A 16,089-nucleotide genomic window follows, 5' to 3' on the forward strand; every position below is an offset into this window, starting at 1 on the left:
CATTACACAACACATAGCAAAAGGTGGTAGTTTACAGGTAAAAGCCCTGTGTAGGTCTGTGCTGTAAGATTGCGGTTTTGTTCGAAGCGTTTGTGGGAAAATATACAAGCTTGTTTCTAAAATACAGCAGGATGTTTTTAGACCGATGTCTTGTAATGAAGATAAGTCACGACTGTGCTGCAGATTTGTTGAAAGAAGGGCAGGCACAAAGTTTTCAGCAGAGAGAATTTTTAACTTCTCCCTGTGGGTTCCCTTGAGCTACTGGGGGGAAGACGGGTCCCCTTTGTCCTGCAGCTGTCAGCTGACATGCTCCAGACGGCCAGCTGAGCTGCACGTTCAACTTCACCGCATTTCAGCAGCTCACGAGGAAAGTGGAAGCCTCAGCTAGCCTGTGCTTCATGGCCAGCATGCAGAAAAGTTCCTCACCTCCTCCCAGAGTCAATCAGTTCATCTCCCTTACAAACGGCTGTGTCCTGGCAGGTCTGTGCCTTCTCCTATCTTCTAGATGCTGGGGAAAAGGTGATAGCTTCCATATCAAGGTGATAGCTCTGCTTCCCTCTGGAGACACTTTTTAGTCTTAAGCACTTGCTTTTCTTTTGCTTTCTTGAAAGACATGAAAGACTGGTGTACCAGGGGAGCCCAGTTTCCAAATGTCACAATACATTTCATCTAGCTTCTATTTAAAGCGTTACTTGTGTGGTTAAACACAAGCTTGAAAGCTCAGGGAATTTGCTCCAATTTGTGCTCTGCTGAGATTCTCTTTGGAAAGCCTCCATGCTTTTTTCTACCTCAGTTTCTCAAAAGTGCTATGTGAGAAGCATTTCTTATATCCCAGAGGGGTACTATGAAAAAATATATTATAGTTCATTATTTGTTTAATTAGTAAAATACTGCTATATAAATACCATACACATATTAACTAAGAAGTAATAGGGCCTTTGATATAGTATATAGAAGAAAACAGGAGAACAATAATTTTTTTTTAAAAATTGCAGTCAGTTTGAAGTAGTGATTTAATGGTACTTTAAAAACACATGGTGGATACTTGGGAGGCTGGATTTAATATATATGGAAAGACTCTGCCAAATACGAGTTTTCATAGGATTGCAGTAATAAATATCAAAAAAAACCTCTGGAATGCATCGAAGACATGGGGTCTTAATCGATAGTCTGGTTTTGGATTGGTGGGTGTTTTTAATACATACCACAATATTTCTGGATCATTCAGGGACATTGAAATACTTTTTTATATATATGGCTTGAAAGTAAATCAGTCTCACATTTTTCATTCATTTTCTACCAGGCAGGCTTCTTCACAGAATCATGGGATCCTGGAGGTTGGAAGGAACCTCCAAAGCTCATCATCTCTATCCCCTGCTCAAAGTAGGGCTGGTTAAAGCCAGTTCCTCAAGGCCTCCTTGAGTCCAGTTACAAATTCCTTCAACACAAGATATTTTGCAGCCACTGTGGTGTTCAGTGTTTAATTACCCTCATGGTAATATTTTTTTTAAGTTGTAATTAGTCAGAAATTCACATGCTCCAATTTGTGTCCTTTGCGTTTTCTGTGTCCTTTGTGACTGTGTCTGCCCCCTGCTCCATGGAGCACCAGATCCTTATGTTCCTCAGCCTTCCTTTTGCTGCCACGGTACCTACAGAAGCCTTTCCTGGTAATATTCCCCTCTCTGTCTGGTTTCATCTCCCAGATGAGCTTTGGCTTTTGTAACACTAGCCCTACACACTGAAGCGATGTCTCTGTATTCTCCTTGGGCAGTCCATCTGTGCTTCCACTTTCCATACATTTCCCTTTTTGTGTTGGAGCTCAGCTGGGAATCCCTTATCCATCCATGCTGGTCTCCTGCCTCGCTTGCTTGGTTGTCTGCACATTGGAATGGACTGCTCTTTTTAGAGCTCCTGCATTAACAGAGGGGCCCTGGCCTTCGTGCTGCCCCGATACTATGCTCCCTTAGGTAGCATAGTATTTTACCTCTGTGCAGAGATGTGCCCCACAGCTAAATTACCTGATACCAGTATCTGCTTTATAAAAAGTGTTTCTTATTATTATTACTAACTGGTTTTTATGTGTCTATAGATCAGAACTACTGAATTAACTGGATAAAAGTAATTTTTAAAATTGTATTAGCTCAACGGGAAAATATAGCCATGGCAACTGAGGTGGATTCTGTTCTGCTCCGTGTATTGTCAATAGCCCTGTCAGTCCATCCCCAATTACAGAGGCTATTTTACTGGTATTTTTATTAAGAGTCTGAATACATAGCTGGATTTTCAGAACATCAGTCGAGTTTTTAAGTCTGACTGCTAACATAGTTTTTGCTTTATGAAAACAGCAACATTAGAAAACAACTGGAAAAGCATTTACATGAAAAACCGTAGCATCCCTTTTGTGTAATGGGAGTGCAACAGCCAGAAAAGGCTGCCGTCTTTTCCCCCCTCTCACTTTTAAAAGATTAATGGGTCAAACCTTTTGCTGACTCATACTCTGAAAGCAAGGAACAGCTCACACATTTAAATCTTGCTGCAGAAGTTCAAGATGATATGGATAAAACTTACATACGTTATCCATCTGCTAGAGCTAACAACCTGCATATAAATGGAAGATGTATCTGAATCAGAAGACAAGACAGCTGAGTTGATCTGACAGCTCAGTGATACTAAAGGAAGGATATCTCACCCACCCCCCTTTCCAAACCTTCTTCATGTTCCTAATTCTGGTTTTCCACCACTGCTCTTCCATGGGCTTTGCTTTTCAAAACACTCTCAATTGGCAAGTTCAGCTCACTAACATAGTAGAAAATTGATGAAGCACGAAGTAACTTGATCCTTTGTCTTTAGCTAATGGGCAAAACCAGACAAACACAAATTCTCTGATGACAACCAGAAAGGAAGCTGCAGCCAGGAGTGAAAGATGGTAGAGAAGCAAGATCTCAGTAGTGGTGAGCTGCAGCTCAGCAATGCCCTGAAATCTGCCTGTGTGCTGCTTCGGTTCATGGTTTATCTTCAATGTTGAAAGGGTTTGACTCAAGGTGTAGGATTCTCTATGCTGCTCTAAAAGCTCTGCTGCCATGATGACATAGGGCAATGTGCAGTTTTGTGTCAGTAAAGTATCATCTCAGTCTGTGCCTTCGTGATCAGCAGCAGCGTGGCGCAGACAGTCCCATCCCACCCCACCCGCCTAATTTCTCCTGCTTCCACCTGCCCTTCTATTCTCTGCCAAGCAGTGATTTACATAGCTGTGTAAAGAAGCACACAAGTCAAGTGAACTGGCAGAAGAAAACAACGAGCACATCTTTATTTTGTTGTATTAGATCAGTTCCCTTGTTTGTTCACAAAGTAGTACACAAACAGCTCTGCTGTCACAGTGCAGGGAGTGGCGCAAGAACAATTGGTGGGAAGAGAGGGAGGTGGCAGGAAAAACAGCCAGAATTACTTAAGCCAGTATTGTCACCAAATTAATCCTCATGGACCCACAGTTCATGTGAACAGACCCTTTAGCCTAGTTTAAAGTGACCTTTCATACAGAATAGCTTGTTCTGTATGTGAAGGAGCTCCCACTGAACCAGAGAGGCACATTACAGTACATGAAGCACATTTGCAAAGGGACTTTGGAGCTCAGTTTATAGAATAAATGGGGGGACCTACAGTCCCACATACTGGCTCAGTGACAAAGTATAATAAAGATTCTCTGATGAAACCTCTGCCATCAACAAGAATGCAGCTGCTGGTATGGCATTAAACAGAAGCAGTAAAAATGTCTTAAATGCTAAGGGCTGCTGTCCATGCTATTGGCTATCCCAGAACTAGTCCATAGAAGTGTGAATATTAAAGCACTAAATCACCATAACACCAAAGAATGAAAGGGCAGGATAGGAAACTAACATTCAGCTAAACTGTTTCACTTGCCATCTGTACAGTGAGCAGAAGTACGTGCAGCTGCCTCCTTAGGATTTTCTCCCCATCTTCCCAAAAACACTACAAGGATGATCCCCACAAAGATTTGCTTTCAACTTTGGAAAGATACAACACGTCAGGAGCATCCAGGGAAGCCTCATGCTTCCATTACCACGGGAGCCCCTTTGGCAGGCAGTTCTTGGCTTGGGTGTCTCCTTAATACCAGGGGATACCCTTAGAGACGCCACCCTGCTACACAGCCAGTCTGTAGGGAAGCTAGTACAGACTCAGTTCTTGTGCCACATTGTCTGTTCTGTGACAGCATCACTCACCAAAGGAGCAGCTAATGCAAAAAATATTTGGATAAATTAATAAAATTTTTAAAAATGCAGCTTTTGCCTTTGCCTGTAATTTTGCCTTTTTTCCCATGCCACACCCTAGTTTTTCTATGCAGTTCACCATGGCAATACACTTTCCCTTAAATATTTTTCTATTGAAATAGCCATGCACAAGGCTTAGCCCAAGTGTTTTTCCACTGAAATGCAGTCTTGATGACCGTGTTGACATCATCTTCAGAAGCTACTCACAATGCTAAAACTTCAGTGCATCAAAATGTGATGATTCAGAAATGCCTTAGAGACTGTTATGCACTGTAATTCAGGCTTTCTTTCACTGCAAGCTGCAGGAATTATTTGCTGTGGAAAATGGTCCAACACCTATGGTTAATCTGTATTTAAATGAATGCTTTATTCTCTCAGCTCATATTTCAGTTTCATTTTCCAGTAGTTGTACTGGAAAAACTCCAGAGTAACTGTGAAACCTCATAACAGGGTGCAGGCAGATTTGCCAGCAGTGCTTAAGAGGGCAACAGTCCACACCAGCAGCTGCTGGAACAGCTCCCATGTCCTATCACCTCATCACTTTTCTCTTGTGCCTTCTTTTCCCAAGAACTCTGCTCCCCAGGATCTGCCTGTCTCTGTGGTGACAGGCAGCTTTCAGTGCCAGAGCCATTCTTCTGCTCATGCCAGTTCATGTAAACTTGTTGTCTCTCTACAAAGAGGAAAGTCCTGGGTATTAATATTTATTCCTTCCCACTTAGAGTATGTTTTCACTCTATTCCAGTGCAATGCAGCTCCCATTCCACTGTCACTTTCTGTCTTGCCTCAGCCGTATTCCCTCCCCTCCATTGCACAGGATAGCAAACCCATCAGCTAAACCCATTCATTTAAACTGCATGGAGCTGCACTCTTCCCTGCAGGATGCTGCAGACTGCTATAGGAGGTGGTGTTGCTAGAGCAAGGGGCATGTCAGGGGATTCCTGCCTTACAAGCCTTTCCTTTGATGCACCCAGGGTGTGGCGACAAGTTCACATGCACAAATATTTATTAATGGGGCTCAAAGCTGAGGGCATATATTGAAACTAAGAGTGAAAAAAATAACTAGAGAGATTGAGAAAAAGAAAGGAAAGGCAAAGCTCTTCTACATGGACTGTTGGAAAAAAATGGGGAGAGGATCCTCAGAAAGCATCCTCTCCTGGACTTCTCTCCAGGCTGCCCTGTAGTGCTCTTATCATAGCAATGATATAATGATTATTGGGACCCACTCAAATGCTGTTGGTTGAAACCACTTATGTTGTAGGTGCCACATGCGGGATGGTTGTTAAGCTTTGTGCCCCCTGAAATGTAATCCAGAAGCAAAGGGTAGGAGAAGAGGGAAAGGAGGGGTGATTCCCACACTGGTGGCAATCACTTCCCATGGGAACCTGCTGAGAACACTATCAGGGACTTGCAGGTGCAAGGTCATTAGAATAACAACATGAGAACAACAGAATAACAGCATGAGAACAACAGCATGGGAAAAACAAGGGAAAGATACTGCCCCAGGAGCTCTGGGGAACATTGCCAAGGCAGCCAGGGTGAGAGGACCCAGCTCTGGGAGGCAGGTTGGGAGTTGCAGATGGAAAGCCCTTAGTAATACAGAATGCTCAGGCACCTAAGGTACAGATGCAACAGCCCAGGACACACTGCTGGTGCTTGCTGTGCCCTTTTGTCAGTCACACAGCCTCATGCTGAGCTGGTGGAAGGCACAGTAAAGAAAATTCTTCCGGGCCAAAACAGCACTTGCTTGACAAGAGCCCATCATGAAACTACATTTTCAGGAGCCTCTCTCCTGTCTTGTGGTCAGCCAGATCAGGGATCCAACCAAAGTCAAAATCAATGGAGCCAAAAAGAACAGAATATTTTGAAATATTAGAGACAGCATCAGAGAGAAAGCAAGGGCAGAGAGGTGCATGGACAATTTCTCCAAGCAACAACAAGGGCTGAGTCTTTCTTAAACCCATTGTGAGCATACACTTCCAGCCGTGTTTTCCTGTCCCTTTCCTTGTATGGGCATAATCTCCACAGTGACCTGGTTCAGAGCAGGTATCTATCCATGAGCTACGCATCTTCTCTTTCTACTGTCTTAGTTTTCCCCCAACCTGGTTTACCACTTGGCCACACAAATAGTTGTGTTGACCTGATAGAAAAGGCTGTGCAGGGTACATGTGCCAAAGGGAAGGCAGGATGTTTCCTGAACTTTTGCTGCTTTAAAACATAACAGGTTAAACTACGGCCCAAAACGTCTTTGCGTCACTTTTCTACTTGAAGACCTTAAAAGGTTGGAGAAGAAAAATTTGGTCTATCTCTGTTCTGGGTATTACCAGACTAGGACAGTGCTGTCTCAACTGCATTGCACTGTTCCTTGCTGCCATCCTTTATTAGTGTAGCAGCATTACCAAGTGGAACTTTCCCTCGTTAAGTCTTTTTCAATTTATTCAATAATAGTTTAGCTGCTGGAATGGAAAATGGTCACATTCCACATGGAAATGACAAAGAGGTGGGAGGGGACTGAAAAAACACTGGGGTATAGGATTAGAATTCCATACGCTCTTGACATATTTATAGAAGGGACTGAAAATAGCTTTTTAATGGAGGTAAAATTGAGATACTGCGCTTCAACTGCACAAGCATGGGGCAGACAACATAAAAGTAAAGACCAGGCCTCAAGAAGGAGGCTGAGGGGATTATAACATAAAGGCTTGAATAATGTCAACTACTGCAGCTAAGGTCTTATCTGTATATCCAGTTAGAGGCACTACACTTCAAGAATAATTTGGCTCTGTTGGAGAGTGTCCAGAGAAGAACCAGCAGGAATGATGATAGGTTTGAAACAATGACCTGCAATGGAAAAACTGGAACTTCTTACTCTTAATAACAGAAAACTGAGAAGAGAGGTGATGACAGACATGAAAAAAAGGAAAGGTCATTGAAGAAATAAATTCTTTTCTTCAGGAGAAGAAGCAATGGGCTTTAATTGCAGTAAATATGATTCAGATTATGTATAGGGAAAATATAATGGATAATTAATAGGAAGAGGTTGTTGTGAAGGATAGTAAGTGGAAGCTTCAAGGTTAGAGAAAAGTCAGTTATTAATATTTTAAGCATACCTGATCCCATATAAGGCCAGGGAGGCCAATGGCTACTCAAATTCTTTTCTAAATAGGCATGTTCCAGATGCAGGGCAGACAAGGAGGAAGCACAGAATTAACAGGGATTAGTAGAGAACAAAATAGTCTAACAGATTACATTGCAGCAGAATCAGGGGAAAGTCTTGCTGGCCTGTTTCCTTCACCCTTAATGCCAAGGTAAGATCTGGGCTCAGGGTAGCTACGTATTTCTGATAATCTTTGAGAAACTGAAGAGGTAATATTTCCACAGTTGGCTTATTGCTGAAAAGGGGTTTCTAAAGTTGGCTGTTAGGAAAAAAAGTCACTGTGAAAACTCTGAAGCCTTCAAGTTCCTTTCTGTGTACCATGGCCAGTGCTTGCCTATATGCTGTGACTCTTTAATGGCTGACAACAGTGGTGTAATATTGTAAAACAATGATTTTAGGTCATCCTCAGAGTGAAGGCTTGCTTTTCAGTGCACAGAGAGACCGAGTCTGTACAAGCTAACTGTTCCCAATCATGATGCCTTGTAAATATGTGGTGGCACACAGGCTCCAGCTCTGTGCATGCAGAGCAGCTTTGCAGTTGTGTGCTGAATTTCAGACTGAGCACCAGGCACTTTGCAGTTACCCCTCTCCCACCTGTGGTATCTCTCATTTGCCATTGGGATGCACATTACCCACACTGCTGGCTATGGATTGACTCTGAACATCTTAACTGTATCTAAAGAACATCTTAAATGGCTGGAAATGTCACTCCAGAGGGTACCAGAAATGCCTACAGCTTTAGCTATACATTATCTGTCATGTGACTGTATTTGACGGAAATCATCAGATCCAGCTATGAGCAAGAGCATCCCTTAGCCTACTTCCTTCAGGATTATTATCAAGATAGCCACAGAAAAACCCTTTAGGAAAATACGTTTGGTTTCTTGCAATAAAATGTAGATATGTGTATACTTCTAATCTTGGACACTTGTCTGACGTACAGACAGCAGGATTACCCTCACTAGTTTCTGACTAGCTATGAACAACTCACTTTTTTTCATTTCCATCTATAAATCTGAAGCAAATAATAATTATGATTTCCTCACTAATGGACTTTGGGCCCTACTGACAAAAAGTTCACTTTTAAGTATTGTTTTATTACTTTCCGGAGGAAAAAAAACCCAGCATTTTTAGGGACTTTAAAGAGGAGTTGCTAAGAAAATTGCAGATTTAAGACTGCATGAAAAAATTGTAACTCAGACTTCATTCACATGTAGCATCTGTTGTATCTAACTAAATAAGCTTTTTTCTCTTTATCTTTCATGTGGTACTAAGCATGCTTCTTTTTCTAATATTATTGTACTTCTGCTTTTATGTAACACAACTTGAACTAGACACAAAGAACATCGAATTGGAGATAATCATAGCTGAAGGGCTTCAGACAGAGACAGACTGACCTCAGAGGAGGGTTAAGCAGGAGCAAGATGCTGTCCTGGACACCAGAGGCTGCAATATTCCGGCCAAAACATTGCCACTGACAAGGAAAGCATAGGAATGTGTTCCCTAACCAGTTCCATAGTGGAGTTCAATGGCTGTTTCATTTACACTTCATTGATTTTTAAGAGTAGAAAGGGTATTATATGATTCAGCTTGACCTCCTGTTTAATAAGCACAGCTGAGTTTTACTGAATTAGTTAGTGTTGAGCCCAAAATCTCATGTTTATTTAAAGTATTTTCCACAAAGGCATCCAGTGGAATGGATGAAGCTGAAGACTTGAAGAAATGGAAAATCTGCTGCTTCCCATGGTAGTCTGTTCCACTGATTAATCACTCTCACAGCTGAACAATTGTGCCTTATTTCTCCTGTGAAATGTGCCTGGCCCCAGCCGTTAGTGACATTAAGTGGCACCTGGTACTTCTTCCCTGTAAGAATAAGTTTTGTTATCAAGCCACTTCCTAATTTATCTTTGTTTTTTATGGGGATTGTTTTGTTTCTTTTTTTTTTTTTTTTTTTGGGGGGGGTGTCTATTTTTTTTTTTTTTTTAGAGTTAGAACATAGCTTTTTAAGTGTAGAAACCAGCATACCTATGGTAAGCAGCCATGACCACAAGCATACTTGCTGCCAGTATCCTGTGTGCCCAGACCACCACACCTCCTGCCATGTGTCTCCTCTGGAGCTGCCTCTCTTTCTGCTGTCAGACTTGTCTCCCAGCCTGTTTCAAGCACAAATAGTTTGGTTTCTTAATTATTTTAATGGGAAGTGTCCTGGCTCACTGTGACCCAACAGGGCAGCTTTGCAAGCAGATGTCAGGCAGCAGCACCTTGTGTTGGGAGGAGGAGTCTGGAAGCAGCAGCAAACACCACTGAGCACAGCAGAGGATCTCCATCCACAGGTGTGGTTGCCCACCTTTGGTCACAATTATGTGGCAATTTAAACCAGCCTGATTAGTCCCTGCCCATATCATCCCATCTTGTTGCTAGTACCAGCTCTCCTATTTATATGACTCTCGAGGACCCCACTCCAAGACAATAAACCCACAGAAAACTTTCACTTATTTCACTGAAGTCGTTTCCTGGCACTTTGGTGCCCAACTCATCAAGGGACTGGACAAATTCCAGTGTCAGTGCAATGGAGGATATTGAAATCTGCGTTCATGTTATAGGTGTCAGTGCCTACAGCCATTTTTCATCTGCCTGTGCCCATGAGTCATAGCCCAAAGCTTCTCTGACCTCATAGCAAAATGCCACAGTTAACACCATCCTCACAATTCATCTGTAGACCTAAAACCACCTTAAAGCTGACCATCTTATGTATAAAGTCAAGTTTCAAAACAATATAGACACATGGGAGAGGTAATATTAGGCGTGCATTTTCAAATTGTCATTGCAATGAGCCCTGCCTACATCTTGGACTACAGACCACAAAGAAAGCTGGAGATCAGCTTATTTTCAAGCTCCCTGAAGATACTCACTGGAATGCAGTCACTGTGTTAAATACCTTACAGGAGACTAGAGGTTTAGGGAGAAGGTCCCAGTCAACAACCTTGATTAAATCTTCAGCTGCTGCACATCAGGATAATATATAGGCTTCTTCAGAACAGCATTATTTTACTCTTGGCTTAACAATGAGATGTTTAAATACTGAAAAAGAAAAGAAAGACTGCCTTGTTTTTGTTTAAGAGTCGTTACAATGGTGATCACTTAGTCTAGCCTTTGTTTTGTTTTGCCCAGGGACACATTTAAAGAAAATGTAATATCTTAATGATGTTCATGTTCATACATAGATTCCCACAGCAGCTAAACAGGCACTGGCCATCAGACTGCTGGTTATGATCATCTGTCTTCCCCTTGTGTAGGTTCATTTCATATTCACTGTAGTTCTGATTCATTGCAATTTGTAAAGTAATAAATTCCTTACCAAAAGCTGGTGTCACATTTCCAAAGGAGAAGTCTTGAAAGATGTTGAGTTAAAAAAAAAAAAAAAATTGCATATATCTATTTTCTTTTCTAATCCCAGGAATTATTATTGTTCATATTGGCATAGCTTTATTTTTTAAACAGATGTTGGAATATAGGCAGCTGCCACAAACAATCAAAACCAGAATTACTTACCTTGTTTCAGTTTCATTTACAGTTTGGCTGCATTCATGCCATGGAATTTTAGAGTTTATATCTCTTCCATACCACAGTTTCATCACTATTCCTTCAAATGACAATGTTTCCATTTTTCATGAGAATAGACAGAAAATACTAACTAAAAAATAAAAATTTCTCTTTTAAGAACAGCTAGTCTCTCACTCTACTACCTTGTAAGTCAATGGAGGTTGTACAGTGTTTGAAATAATATTTCCCTCCTTCCTTTCATGCTCACTGCTATACTCTTTCTGTGAATGGCTTCTTGTGAAAAGTACATGAATGGAAGAATCCCAATGTGCCTCTTTTAAGTGTTCATTTCATGCAATTCATCATAGTCTCCCCTCGTTGTCCTGCTACTAAAATTAAGTTTTATTATTTTTCCTTTAATACCCATGGTTTTCCATTCTTATGTGAGTCTTACTGCCCATCTCTCAACCTTTTTCTTTTAACTATATCCTTTATTAGACCCAGTGGCCAAGCTGAGCACATTATTTTAGAATATCTTCAAAAACTCTTTGCTCTGTCTCCAGGTCTTTCCTTCCTGAAATAATACTGACTAGTCTGCAGGTTTTGCCTTCCTGCTTCTCACCTCTTTCCCGATCAGAAATGAACATTCATAAATATATCCATGGTCACCACTTCAAACAAGGATATAATATGAGTAGCTCCTAGATGACAATTTTACAGAAAATAATACAATTTATTTTTCTTATTACATAAGCAAGAGTTTAGTTTGGGTAGATTTTTTTTTTTTTTTTTTTGTATTGAAGTGTGTTTTATGATGCTCTTCCTTTGGAAGAGTCATGGTAAGTAATAAGAGCATTTGTTCTCTCCTTTAATCCTTCTCCCCAGAACAGATCTGGAGATAGCATTGCTTCTGGCATTTGTGATAAAATAGGCAACACTGTCCCCGCCATCACTGCCAAGCCTATATAACACATGATTTCAGGGGAAATGCTGTAGGACACCAAGCTGCCAGGACTGGAGTGTTGCCTGCTATTTGGTATTGCCATGCTGAGTGTTGCAGTTTCTACTCCAAACTTTTGGCTACTCTGTGTTAACTCTTGGCTGTGATGAACATGGGTGGAGTAATTACTGATTTTTCTCATCTCTGCCCTCTGATGGTATTTTACTTCTCTTGGACAGCTTAACTATTCAAAGGCTCATTCAAGGCCAACTTTCTGTCTCCTGATTCTTCCTGATTCATTTTATTGATGGATTTAGAGTACTATAATGTAAGGCTGAGACATAAATTTCCATTTCAAAAGATGTCTAAGGGTTTGTCATATTGGTATCATCTTTCTAGCGTGTCATTTCATTTTGAATTGGGGCTTAACCAGTGTCCCAGACACCTAAGCATGGTTTCACTATTAGCTGTATATATCAGCCCTTTCTGGGGGGCACAGTTTCAGTCTGTGAGCTGTTACTTTCCTCTAGATTAAGCTGTGACACTGGAAGAAGTTATCACTCCCAAATTTTCTCTGTTTCCTCTCTTCCATGTATTCCTGACCCCTCACATCTGTCAGATGAGTTGTTTATGTAGGCACTTCCAAACCCATCTCTCTGCCAAAGTGACCTAGATTTTGAAAATGAATTATTTAAACTTTTTAAGCCAAGTTGTCCCTTTTTCACTTAAGTGAGTCAGAGAGTATTCCCACTGCTTCATCAGGAGAAACCCATGGAGTTGGTATTTTAAAAGAGAAGAAAGAATAGCCAGTTTGGTGGAGAGACGTGATGACACAGGCAGCAGTGGCTGCTTCTTCCACCACCAGCTGGCTCTGGCAGACAATATTTTTCTACTTCTGCTTTCTGCATGCAGAGCATCTGCTCTAGAAAGATTACAGTGGATAAGACTGGGAACATCTCTGCTATGTGGATTTGCCAGTATGAATCAGCACTTCCTAAAGGATGATCTACACTGTGCTCATCTGCACGATACAGACATTCAGGAGGGAGAGAGGGAGCTAGAAGAGCTTCATCTAAATCCAGCCAGGATCTTCCACTAGAGCAACCACTGGGCTGTTTTACACCTAAGAGAGCAGTGAAAGTTAAATGAAGAACATACTGCTGATGTTCCTTTTCAGAGACCAACACTGAAGTTTCCAGACATAAAATAAACTTTAATTCCCCTGTCCTCTCAGTACTAAAACACTGGGTGAGCATTCAAGTGTGCTATATTGTTTTATTGGTGTTTCATTGAATCTTAAACTCTTTCAAATATCTACAGTGACTATACACAGTTTTTCAGTCATGCTACCATTTATTCTACATTCCTGTAACTTCCTTCCTTAACCTGTGCTGATAACCTCATTTTTTCTCCCATTCTCTGCATTTCTCAGCATATTTTCAGAAGGAAACCGATGCTAAAAAATAACCTTCTTTCTCTGCACTGTCTTCGCATCCTTTAACATTCCACCCATTCCCTAACTGCACCATGAACAGGATTCACAGGCAATTTACCATTACATTTCCTATATGTCCTATGCAAAACATATGTAGGTAGGCTGAAAAGCTAAGCAGATGCTTGATGGAAGGTTGTCCTAGTTTATTCTCCCTGTATATTGCACATGTTGAACCATTGTGAAACTTCACCTATCTGCTTGACTGCTCAGGCTGCTTGAGCTATAGGGACAAACCATATTCAATGGCAGTACAAAGAGGCAATTGTCCTACAGCAACTGTCATCATGCATACTCTGTGCTGGAACACAGTTACTTGAGTGCTCTCAGGTATTTTCAGGCAAGTTAGATTCTCCCCAGTGCCCCATGTCCACAGCAGAGGTGACTGTCTCAGCTCATCCCCTTAGGATCCATGTGCAGTCAGTGGAGGAGGCAGCACCATCTATCCACTCTGGGTTAGACATTTAATTTAGGATGTCCTGATTTTGGCCATATGTGCCTGGCTATGAGTGTTGTAAAGGGATGCAATGCAATCCAAGACTAATTTTAAAATTTTAAAAGGAAAAAAAAGAGAAAAGGTTAACTGAGGGCTCAATATTACAGTCTTTAGTATCTCTCAGGCTACTTTCATACTTGATGTAAACAGACCCCTGTTGAGTGGATCCTATTAAATAAAGACTGAAAGTTTCAAGTATAAATTGAAAAAGATTTGCCATTTGGAACACTACTGTGTTACATAAAGGTGACAAATTTAATAGTGTTGCACGGACCCTGTATCAAATCAAGACCTTGTTGAGGAGAAGGGAAGTGACAGTCCTGGAGCTGTGATAGAGAAAGTCCCATACAGATGTTGCCAAAATGTCAGGATCAACAGACTTGAAGCAGCAGAAATCTCTGCAACCAGGTGCTCCTCACAGACAAAATAATGGGTAGAGCTGGTGCTGAGCACTATTAAACATTTACCTTGTCCGTGAGAAAAGGAGGGTTATTTCCACTGCCCTAGATACTCTCCTCCCTTTTTCTTGAGAATTGATATTCTTTCATCTGCAGCCCTTTCTTTATCAGAACAAAACATTCCTGCCCATCTGCAAAACCTTTCAGGCACCATGCCAGATCAACAGCATTTCCCAGCACACAAGGCATGTTTAGCACAGAGCAGAAAACAGTTATCCAGAGGAACAGGACACACAAGATAAGGCAAAGTTGTTGAGGTGCCTCAGAAAGCTTGGCAGGTTTCAGAAGGACTGCTGACTGATTCCCCTGAGACAGAGCCTTGCACAATCTTTTATTCCTGATGAAACACCTATAGCCATCTATATTCTATTCTGGGCAGCTCCCTTCAGCCAGTCTGCGTGGCCAAAGGCATAAATAAGTGCTTAATGGTGACAGGCACATGAGATAGTTCCCCAAATGACTGGTCTTTCAACCTGACAGTGACTAGCTTTCATACATAAGTTCAATGAATTCATAATTCTTGTGTCTCAGAGATTTGCGTTATTATTAATTACTGACATGCAGTAGTTTAATTCTTCCACCTGTTATCACCTGACTGAGATTTCACTGGAGATAACACAGAAATGAGACACCACACAAAGCAGAAGACCTGAAGAAACTGTATCTCTGTAAATGACACCCTGGTTTCAAAGGAGAGGGCTGTTTGAGGGAAGGATAGGAGGTCTAGAAGAACATTTTCAAAGAAGGATATTTATGTCTTAAGACTGTAATCACAGCTGTAACTGCTCTCTGTGGATTCCAGGCTAGGATGGCTCTTGTCAGTAACTCCACAGAGCCAGTGGAGGTTTTCTTTCTGTTCTGAAGTAATTTCTTATGAGATGTTTAAACACCTATTTTCAAACACTCCATGTATTTAAATAGAATGGTATCCTTTGGTAAAAAAAAAAAAAAAAAATACACCATTATTGATATAGCATTGATTTTGCTCTTTCTAGATCAAGAGAGATGGTATCTCAGGTCTTGGCTGTATATTACACCTCTCTTACTGTGTTTTACCTGTTTCTTGTTTCTATGGCATGAGGTATATTAGACATTTTATATACATTAATTTTTGGGATATAAAAAGGGCTTATATTTTTAAAAATTGTCTAACTTTTCAAACTATACCAGCTGATCCAACAAAAGACTATCAAATCTTGTGCCACCAATGTTCACTTGAAGTACAACCCTTTCCATCTCAGCAGCAGATGGTAGAAACCTGCTACAGCCTGGAAGTTTTTAGCCTTAACTTGAGCAAAATGATGGTGATCTTTTATTCTAAAGCATGGTATTTTACAGACAAAAACAAAATACAAGAACTTTGCCAAAGGACTGCATGCTTGCAACACTGCTGGCTTCAGAACCTAGCTGAAGCTTTTTAACTTAAAAGTATGAAAGAATCAAAACCAGAAGAATAAAGATTTTCTAACAAATGAAGCACAGTGTTAGTGTTTATGAAAGAGGACAGTGCAAATCTCCACTGGAAAGCTTTTGTGAAATGTTATTTACCCTTAAGATTTCAATTTTTTTCTCAGCGTTATTATTTTCTTTACTAATACCTTAATATTTCTATGCTATGGTGGCTCAGCAGAAGTTGAGCTCAGTACTGTAAACATATGGGCAAATAGCTTTAGAATCTAAATCCAAGACAAAATACAAAAGACCTAGATGGAGAGTGAGG

Source organism: Haemorhous mexicanus, chromosome 2 (assembly GCF_027477595.1).
Source record: "Haemorhous mexicanus isolate bHaeMex1 chromosome 2, bHaeMex1.pri, whole genome shotgun sequence".
Classification (NCBI taxonomy): Eukaryota; Metazoa; Chordata; class Aves; order Passeriformes; family Fringillidae; genus Haemorhous; species Haemorhous mexicanus.